Source organism: Malaclemys terrapin, chromosome 10, assembly GCF_027887155.1.
Source record: "Malaclemys terrapin pileata isolate rMalTer1 chromosome 10, rMalTer1.hap1, whole genome shotgun sequence".
NCBI lineage: Eukaryota > Metazoa > Chordata > Testudines > Emydidae > Malaclemys > Malaclemys terrapin.
The window spans coordinates 78709673-78718968 of record NC_071514.1 but is presented as its reverse complement, the minus strand read 5'-3'; the positions used below and the strand labels follow the sequence as shown (position 1 = coordinate 78718968).

General features: G+C 44.6%; 1 protein-coding gene across 9 annotated transcripts in view; it reads left to right on the top strand.

The window, feature by feature from the left end:
- The first annotated feature begins 3854 nt into the window (after window positions 1–3854).
- Window positions 3855–9296, top strand: part of TNRC18 (trinucleotide repeat containing 18) — a 91671-nt gene continuing 86229 nt past the window's right edge. For 8 of the 9 annotated variants that reach the window (XM_054042959.1, XM_054042957.1, XM_054042955.1 and 5 more), the window contains exon 1: window positions 7706–8081. The gene's annotated coding sequence lies outside the window, so the exon portion shown is untranslated. Of the gene's footprint in view, window positions 4401–7705; window positions 8082–9296 lie in introns of those variants that run through there. The other variant, XM_054042952.1, reaches the window with a different exon arrangement.

Here is a 9296-nt window from a genome sequence, read left to right as displayed (position 1 = left end):
CAGGGTGGTTAGCGGGTTTCTTCTTACAAATTAGGAAGTGGCCTCTCCTAGGATCTCTTGTGTGTGTGTGTGTTGGGGGGCTCTGCGGGTGAAGCGAGCTTGGCTGGGGTTTAAACGTTGTGCTTCTGTGCAAGCCAGCTGCCCAACAACAGAAATCCGAAGGGCGATCAGCGGTAGGGACACGTCTCCCATCTCCCAAATTACACCGATTAATACATTTCCGGAAGGGCTTTAACATTCTCGCTCCCTTTTCGAATCAGCATCAACTTTGCGGCTTTAGTTCACACCTTTTGGGATGATTTGTTATGGGAGGGAAGTCGGGAACAATCGCTTTGCTGGATTAATTTCTACAAGGTGTGTGTGTGTGGGGGGGGGGTAGATTTTAATTCCCCATCTGAGTTTTTTGTTTCCTTGAGGAGGGCAGGCACCGCTCTCCTTTCCTTCTAAAGGGGCTGAAAGGTAAGGCGCTTCCCTGCATGCTGCAGTTACAGGTAATTGTCCTGTCTGAAAGCTGCCATTCTGTTGCTTAAAGTCGGCTTCTATCCACGGGCCAGGCTCCGCGTGGTGTATATTTGTCATGCCTCTTAGGCCTTTGGTTTCCATTGTGTATAGTTTGTTTATAAGTTGTGTAATCAACCGGTGCATTGGGGGAGCTTCCACGGGAGCCCAGTTCCAGCACTCTTCCTCCACCCCTCTCCCTACTGGTCTTGACAGCCCGAGGCTTGGGCAATCGCTTCATCTTTTCAGGAATAACCATTTTTGAGCCACGGTCAAAGCCGGGACAAGATAACCTACCCCCTCGCTAAAGCTAGGCTATGCGCCCTCTATATTTGTGTCGGGTTTTCTATAGAAAGTCACCGACTCTACACTTTAAATATAGCGTGGCAGTTCAAACCACCCTGGAAAGGTGGCGAAAGCCCGTTCAAAATGCGTCGTGAAATGCAAACACAGCATCCGACACGTCTGGAAATGGGATTGCAGAGACTCGGTTAGAGGAAGACGAGGGACTGGTTGCTAGATAAATCCATGCAGCTGATGGCAGATGCGGTGACGGTACGTTCTGTTCCCAGCAAAAGGTGGAGATCTCGGAGGAAAAGAGGATCTGGATGGGGACAGGGCAGGGGTAGAAAGATCTAGCCGGGAAGGGGTAAAAGAAATGCCAGCGAGGTTAACTTCTGCGGGTTTCAGAGGCTAAGGAGGCCTCGGAAGTTTTTTAAAAAACGGGGTTATCCTGAAATAGTTCTACCTCCTCCTACAACCGAACCACACCCCCGGTTGTTAGGGCTGCCTTGGCCATGTTCAAAAACTATCCTGGGACAGCTAGGGAGGACGAGGGCCCGTGTGAATAGTCTATCCAGGGTGATCTCCTCAGCTGGCAATTAAGTTTCCTACGAATTGTAAGTGAATGACCCCGGTGGTATTATCTGGGACACAGTCCTCCCATTCCCAGAACCCGGGCAGCCCGACAGCGCGACTTGATTTTCAGCCGTGCGTGGAAGTAGGTGTTCGAAACCCGCCGAGGTTTGGGGGCAGCACCTGGCCGTTCTGCAACGTACGCGAGCGAAGTGTCTGTCTGCCTAACCACGCGTCCCTGGGTTTTCTGACCGCCACACGCTGTCCTCCCTAGACAGCTCCCGCCACAGGAGATTTCCCAGACACACTCCGGAATTTCTAATCAGATATGGGGCAGCTATTGCAGATCTAGTCTCTCTCTCTCTTCCCCCCCCCCCCCAGGTAAGCGATTGAGTCCTATTAACACTGGCCCCGTTGCCGGTGTATCAGCACAAAACGCAACCCTCCGGTCCAGCGGAGGAGCAGACAGAAGGTGGAGGTGGTGGAAGTGTATGCACCCAGACACCGAATCCCGTGTAAACAGACGAACCGTTTTCCAGTTTTTTGTATGTGAAAGCCAAGGCCCTCCCCCCATTTAGGTGCTACTTGAACTTCTACCTGCCACATGATTTCTCCTTTCCCCTCCCGATCTTACATTTATCTTTTTTCTCCAGGATTTTTTTTTCTTTTTTTGCCACGTGTTCTGCTAAAGTCTGCCAGGGGTAAACGAGAGAAATACATTTGTGAACAACTGCTCTCCTGGCAAATCAAACTCATCCTGTCAGGGACTAGCCGACTCAGTCATGCAGTGTCCCCTTATCTTGGGAAACCGTGTTCTCCCCTCCTCTGCCCCAACTTGGGGGCTGATTTAAGGTAAACGAGGCTGGAGAAGGGGTAGGGGTCTGGGGGAGATCTCAAACAGGCCAGCGGCCAGGGTAACCCTTCAGAGGCCCTACTGCTACACTGTAATTTGGGGGGAGGAGGGGAAAGAGAAGAGACCCATTAGCGAACAGAAAATTTATGGCTGGAAATTTCAGAGAGTACATTTCATTTCTTTGCAGTCTAAACGCAGAACTGTGTTCACAAGCCAGCTAGACACTGGACTCCAAAAAACGTGTACAGAAAAAAGGGAATTGCACAAGATATCCATTATCTTTATATGTATATATAGCGTCATATATATCTGACGCTAGGCACAACTGTACGATTAAATTCTTCTATCTGCAAGTATTTACTGCTGAGATCTGCTTACTAGCCAATCTAAATTTGGCTCAGGAATGACTGTTAGACTTGCTAGAAACATGAGGGGTTTTTTTGTTTGTTTTTTTGCTGAGTTACATGCTTTCATGGAAGGCTTTAGTTGAGGGGGACAGGGGAAAATTACACTTCCTCTTATTCAGACACCAGTCTTTATAGCAAAACCTATCGAGGTCCCAGTTAATTAGCAATTCCGAAGAATAAATGTCGATCATTTACCAAAGGCGCCGAGCGAAAATGAACCAAACCCAGTTTAAAAAAAAAATTAGACTCAAATTTCAGAAGGAAACAAACAAAGACAACTAACCCAGCGCCATGTATTTTTGAGCAAATAACCAGGACCACATAGGGGGAGAAAATTCTATAAGAACTAAAATCCTTGTAACTAGCGCTCGGGTTCAAATTCTCAACCTTACAAGCAAAAAACCAAGGGGGGAGAGCCTTTGATCTTATAGATGAAAGCTTTATCATTTTTTTTAAAGCAGCAGACAAGTGCTTCGCTTAAGCCTTTTATATACTGTAACGTTTCTACACGAAGGAGGTGCTACTAGTTGGTAGATTTCAAAGGCTTCTTCTGACTATGAATCGCTAAAATAAAAAGGAGTAAATAGTTCTAAAACTCTCAAAGAAAAGTTTCTGAAGATCCAGGCTGGCACATTGCTCATATCCCACTGGTTTGAGCGCCATAAATAAACCCCAGATTAGAAAAAACTCGGGGAAGGGGTTCTTTTCCACATGAAACCAACCACTATTGTGTTCTAAAGGGAGTGTGAATAGAAGTGTAGTCGCGTATTTAAATATACACACAAGATACATACACGTACTCTGTCCCACCTCTAGATAAACTACAAAGGATAGAGTATTAAAACCAACGCTGGTCTTCTAATTCGTATTTACAACTGGGGTAAGCGATTAGGTTTCTGCTAGGAATTCTTTCATAAAAGCTGATTAAAATAGCTCCAACCAGGCAGCTAGAGATCAGTATCATATCCCAGGATCTGGAGAGGGAAAAGAAGACAAAGGAGGTGCCTCTGAAGGCAAACGGGTTTGGCTTTTGTGGGAAAACAGTGTAAAGACTGCTTCAAGGTTGGAGTGTCCTTTGATAAGGAAAAGTATTTTGTCAACCCAGCTGGGAATAATGGTGTGTTTATTGTTGTACAGTGCCTCAAAAAGCAACCCAAGATTTCAACGGTATAGAACAAACAATAGCAAAACAAAAGAAAGTCTAATCTAATTAACGCCGCCTAGAACAATGAAGGGGTGGGAAATCCCTAATGCGCTTTAATTCAGTTCAGTGTATTTTGCAAATACAAATACAGAGCAGGTCGGCTGGTTTGAAGGGCATATGTGCCTTTGGCAGAGAAAAGAGCCCATGACTGCTGCTACGTGAAAAGAAATGGACCAGATAAGCTCCGTTGAGTTTCTGTACACTCCGTTCAGGGGAAAAAAAAAAAGTTGACTAACATAACTCAAAACCGAAGAGAGGTGGGAGAAGAGGGGAAATGTTGGGTTTGGTGGGTTATATAGATCTGAAAGTAGTAGAAACCCAAACATTTTTCTGGTTTGAAAGAAACCGAAAGAGGGGGGGGGGGAAGCAGAGAAAATGGCTGGCTCCCTCCCTCCGCCTGATTCGAATCATGGATTTTTGGAGTCTTTGGTTTGCCTGCCTAAAGATTTAAACCCGTTACAGACACACAGGACAGTAGAGGAAAACAAAAGGTTACTTGTAAAAGCACGGTTTTAAAACAGAGCTATTTAGGAAAGTGTTTGGAATCTTCTCCCCGAGATGAGACCGGCAGCTTTCTGGAAAGGTAACTTTATTTAAAGGGGTTAATTACTAACCTGGCAGGCGGCTGATAGCCGACGGTCTCTTATATTGGGGAGGTGGGGGGGAAGAAAAGTTTCAGAGGCGAGGATACCAGGCTTTTAAAGAATGTGTTTTCTCCCCTGGTACTCCACCCAGCCTACAAGATGGCTCCCACCCAGCTGGTATCTATCAGTCCGACTGCACCAAAGGGGGGGGAGGGAGAAATCCATGATTTCACTATCAGTGGCAAAGATCAAGGCAATTAAATATTTGCTACAGGATAAGATTGCAGTTGGCGATGGAAAACTAGCTCTTATTTAATTTTTTTTTCCGCGGGGGGAAGGAAAAATAACCCACCCAGTATTGTTTACAGCGGAAGGCAGCCCGTGTTATGGGATTTGCTTTGCATTTTTCCCTCCATAACAACATCTCTGGGTAACCATTTGATTACATAAAATGCTATTAAAAATAGCTCCTTGCATTGAGAGTTGACCTAGTACATTTTTCTTGCTTAAAGCTTTTGGGGGGGTTTGGGTGGCTGACAAAGCGGGGAGTGAGGGGGAGAAAGATTGATCAACAGAGAAATTGCAGCTTTAATGAAATGCAGATTCCCTTCCCAACTGATGAGAAACACACTTGAAAAATGCAAGCGCCATTGGCAAACTAAGGACAAATAGGCAGAATTTTTTATTAGCAACTAAATGATTTATTGCATACATACCCCACCATCACAATTACAGCGTCTTGTAGGATCCGGGTGTGAAAACATTAAACATTTATACAATAGGCGTTTAAAGCCACATAAAAGCGATTGTCATTTTTATTTTTTTTCCCCTTTGGTCTGCTAAAGGAGAACAAAAATGAACCATTCCGAATCCAGGAGTTGAGAAGTCCAAAGAGAAGGGGTTGGATGGTTCCTGCCTTGCTCGTTAGGGTATTTATTAGCGGTGAATTTTTTTTTAAATGCATATAGAATTTGCAAGCGTTTCGAGGAATAAAGCGCTATTTAAAAAAAAACAAAACCGTAAACTCAGAGGGAAGCTGTCACTCAGTGCTGCTCCGATGACCATTCAAAATCTCTCAGCATTCTGTTCAGGCAGCCATAAGCCACGGACTTGCATTAATTTTCTTTGCAATAGCCTCCTCTTTCCCCCTCCCACCAGGCCGCTCTCTCTGCTCGCCCGGCCTCCCCCCACCCCCTTTCTTCTTGTTGATCCTCTGGCTAATTTGGGATCAATCCACTGTTGATGAGTCCTGCTGAAATTGCCGTCCTTTCACTGGGGTTTCAGAAGGCGCCGGGGTGATATTTGGGCGAGATCTTCTTTGCTTTAACATACAGAATTGCTTTTTTTTCCTCTTGGCTCATTACTATTTTAGGTTTGGGGTTTTTTCCCCCCCTTCCTTTCCTCGCCTCTCTTCCCCTGCTCTTCTGCTTCCAAAAGAGGGCAGCCTAGAAACCAACTCGCTACGGTTTGACTATGGGCAACTTGAAACTATCCTACAGGACTCGACTTTTTTTTTTTTATTATTTATACTGGAATTAAATTCGATTTCCCCTCCCCCTTTAAATACCCAAGTTGGGGGAGGGGGAGGAGAGTTTCTAACTGCTTGACGAATTTCAGGACTGCTTGGTTAGGGGAGAAGAGGTGATTCGACTGATTTAAACGCCTAAACTGTTAAATCTAAGGCTTTAAAAAAAAAATAAAACCAAACCGTAGAGCAATTAATCCCAAAACCGGGGTAACAAAACAAACTGTTTACAATGTCTCTCGCTAATGCGGAGCATTGGTTAACCATTACAGTATCAGAGCCTTCCAGATCGCCTCTGAAGGTTAAAAGGAGGCATGATGTCTCGTTTGCTGTTAAAAATAGTTGACATGCTTTTTCGTGAGGAAGGCGGCTGAATTTTGAGACGGTCTCCGTTTACATGGGGCCGTGTGTGTGTGTGTGTGTCTCCCTAAAACAAGGTATGTTCATCTTCCCAGGCGGGGAAAACACCAACAGACCAACAACGCAGTGTGCAAACGGATTATGCTGAAAGAGGCATTGTACTATCAAAAACAGAGTCGTTCGGTTTCTCTCTCCTCTCCCCGCTCCAGCTAGGGCATCGCTTCTCTGCCGCGCCGGGCTTCTCCCACCTAAGCAGATTTCGCATAGGGAGGGAAATATCGCCTTTGAAACTCAACACGAGGTGGAAAAAACGGAGCCAAGAATGTTTATTAAAATGGGGAGGGAGAAGGGTCTCGGAGGAGCCCTGCAGTGAAATGCAAATGAAATGAAATGTCAGTGGGGATTTTTGACCACAGATCATTGCTCTTTAATCGTGTTTTCAGATCGGATTTTTTTTTTTTGGGGGGGGGGGTTGTTTGCCTTTAAAGGAGCTATAGAAAGGGACTATTGACTCTCCTCTAACGTGCATTTATTCTGGGATTATTTTAACCAGCCGGGCTGCCGTTGGCTCTTATCACCTATGTTTCTATAGGAACCTCTGTTGAAAAGGTTATACACACACTCACCGGCCTCTCGAACATATTAAAGCGTAGACCGATTACGGTCTAGTGAAGGATCTTTAGTTTCTTCCCCGACCCAATAGCCACCCACCCGCACTGATCCTTGGAGCAAACAGCCCCAACCTCCGGCTCTATCCCCCCCCCCCCGTCCCGTTAAGAACAACGTTCTCTCTGGAATCCATTAAAGCTCTATTTGAAATGATAAAGTGTGTGTGTGTGTTTAAAAAAAAAAACACCCCAAGCTGGGAAATATTTCCCAGTAGATCTGAGTAAAGCAACTGCAGAAGGGAGGGGGGAGAGTTTATCCTCCCCCCCCATCCTGAATTATTTGCCCCTTATTTTTCAATCGGAACCGCACCCCCGCGGCCCCCCCCGATCCCTGAAAATAGGGGACTTTCGCTAAATGCAGCATTTTCACTAAACAGAGCGAAATGAAAAGCGCCGAGCTGCAGCGACAATCACCTTCTATTTTGATCAGTCAGCCCAGACTGGGGAAGGGGGCGGGGGGGGGGTAGCCTTGAAACGGCCTCCAAAAATTCTCACCACCCGTTTTGATCATTCAGCCCTGTTAGGGGAGCCTAGAAACCGGTCGAGTCCTTGGTCCATAATTGGTTTTATAGGAATGGCTGAGGGCCAAAGTGTTTACATGAGGGTGAGTGGCAGTGCGAGCAGCCAATGGGAGACTTACTATGAAATTTTGGCTGGCCAGCTTGGAGAGGGGTGGGACGGGAGGAACAATGCTTGTTTCATTGCTAAAGAGGGTTTTTTTTTTTTTTTTTTTTTTTTAAGATCCAGAGAGAGGAACTTGAAAGGGGGTTTGTGTAATGTACCTTTTCCAATCGCGGGCTGTATATGGAGATTCTGAATTCTCTAAACCAGCGCTACCTGGATTTTATTAAAAAGCAGAGACCTCTGGAGCAGGAAAGCTGGATTTTAAAGGAAAGCAGAGAGATCGGTGCCTGTGCTCCTTTTTCTTTCAGGGTGGAGGAGAGGGTGAGACCGACTTATGGACTAAAAGGACATTTTTATACCAAAAAAAGGCAAGACGGGCAAAAAGTACAGTTCTAGCTTGGATCTAATTTCGGAGTCGGGAGGAAAGCAAAGGCAAAGAGCTAAAGAATGCCAAAGAAGAGAGTTGCATAGAGGAGAAAGGCGGATTCTTCGGGGCTGGAAAGGTAGAATTCTCCGAATTTATTTTTTTTTTGCAGCAAGTTAACTAGGTTTTGTTTGCATTTTTGGCGAATAGCTTTCCTATGGGATCCGCTCCCCCGTCATCCTCCAAAAACCTTCCCGTAGTCTAGTTTGCTTTGATTTCACCCCAATTTCATTACTTAAAAGCCCCCCTCCTTTCTCCACCCCCTCCCCCGACACACACACACACGCCAAAAAAACAAAACAAAAACCAAAAAACCAACCAAAAAGCGAAAATAAAAATAAGGTTTCCAAAGCGACTCCCCAACTTCTCCTTTGCTGATACAAGCTTGGGAAGGAGGTAAGAGAGAGACATGTTATGGTTATGGGCTGTTTTTAATTAAAAGCAGGAATGCAGCCATTTTAACTGCGTTTAAGAGGAAGGAAAAGTAAGGAGGTTTTGAAATTGAAACATTGAATGAAGGCAGATAAATTAACCCCCCCCCAAAGAGCCAGAATCAAAAAGGGTCAGCTAAACTTGTCCATTTTGCCATATTTCATTCCACCGTAAAACACCATTAAGAGGAGGGCTTTAAAAAAAATGCAACAACAACCCCTGCTTAAAATGGAAAGCATGTAGCTAAGGATGTCCAGTATTATGGTTTTTTTTTTTTAAAGTAAATGTTTCATCTGGTAACCAGAGGAGGGGAAGAGCCACTACTTAATAAAGTGTAACTAAAACCAGGCTAAAATAAGAAACAAAGCTGGAAAGAAAACTCATGTTAAATGGCTTTTGAGTGTTCTGGACAGTGCATTCCCTCTTTAAATTCTGTGTAGGTTAAAGAGGGGTGGAAATCATTTCAATTTATTTCAGATAATTCTGAGTATTTGCTCTCGAGAGAAAACATGGAATACATGAGATTTCTTCACTTGATCTGGGAACCAATACTCACCAGACAGCTTGAGTACCCTTTAAAACATATACATATATAAGGGAATGATTGCATGGTATTGAAAATAAATATTTGAGGGGGGGAAACAGATTTAAAATATTCTGCTTCCCTCTACCGCCCCTTTTCCCTCAGTAAATTCTAGATCTCTTAACATTTTAACTGAAAGGTGAGGCGTATTTACCAAGCAAAAGAGGGTTCTCGAATTAAGCATTTTTTTTACTAACTAATTTCATTGGCAAACAAGTCGCGGTTTAGAAAATATGTAAGAGTATTCCTTAGTAAACCAGTAACTGAAAATGAAACTCA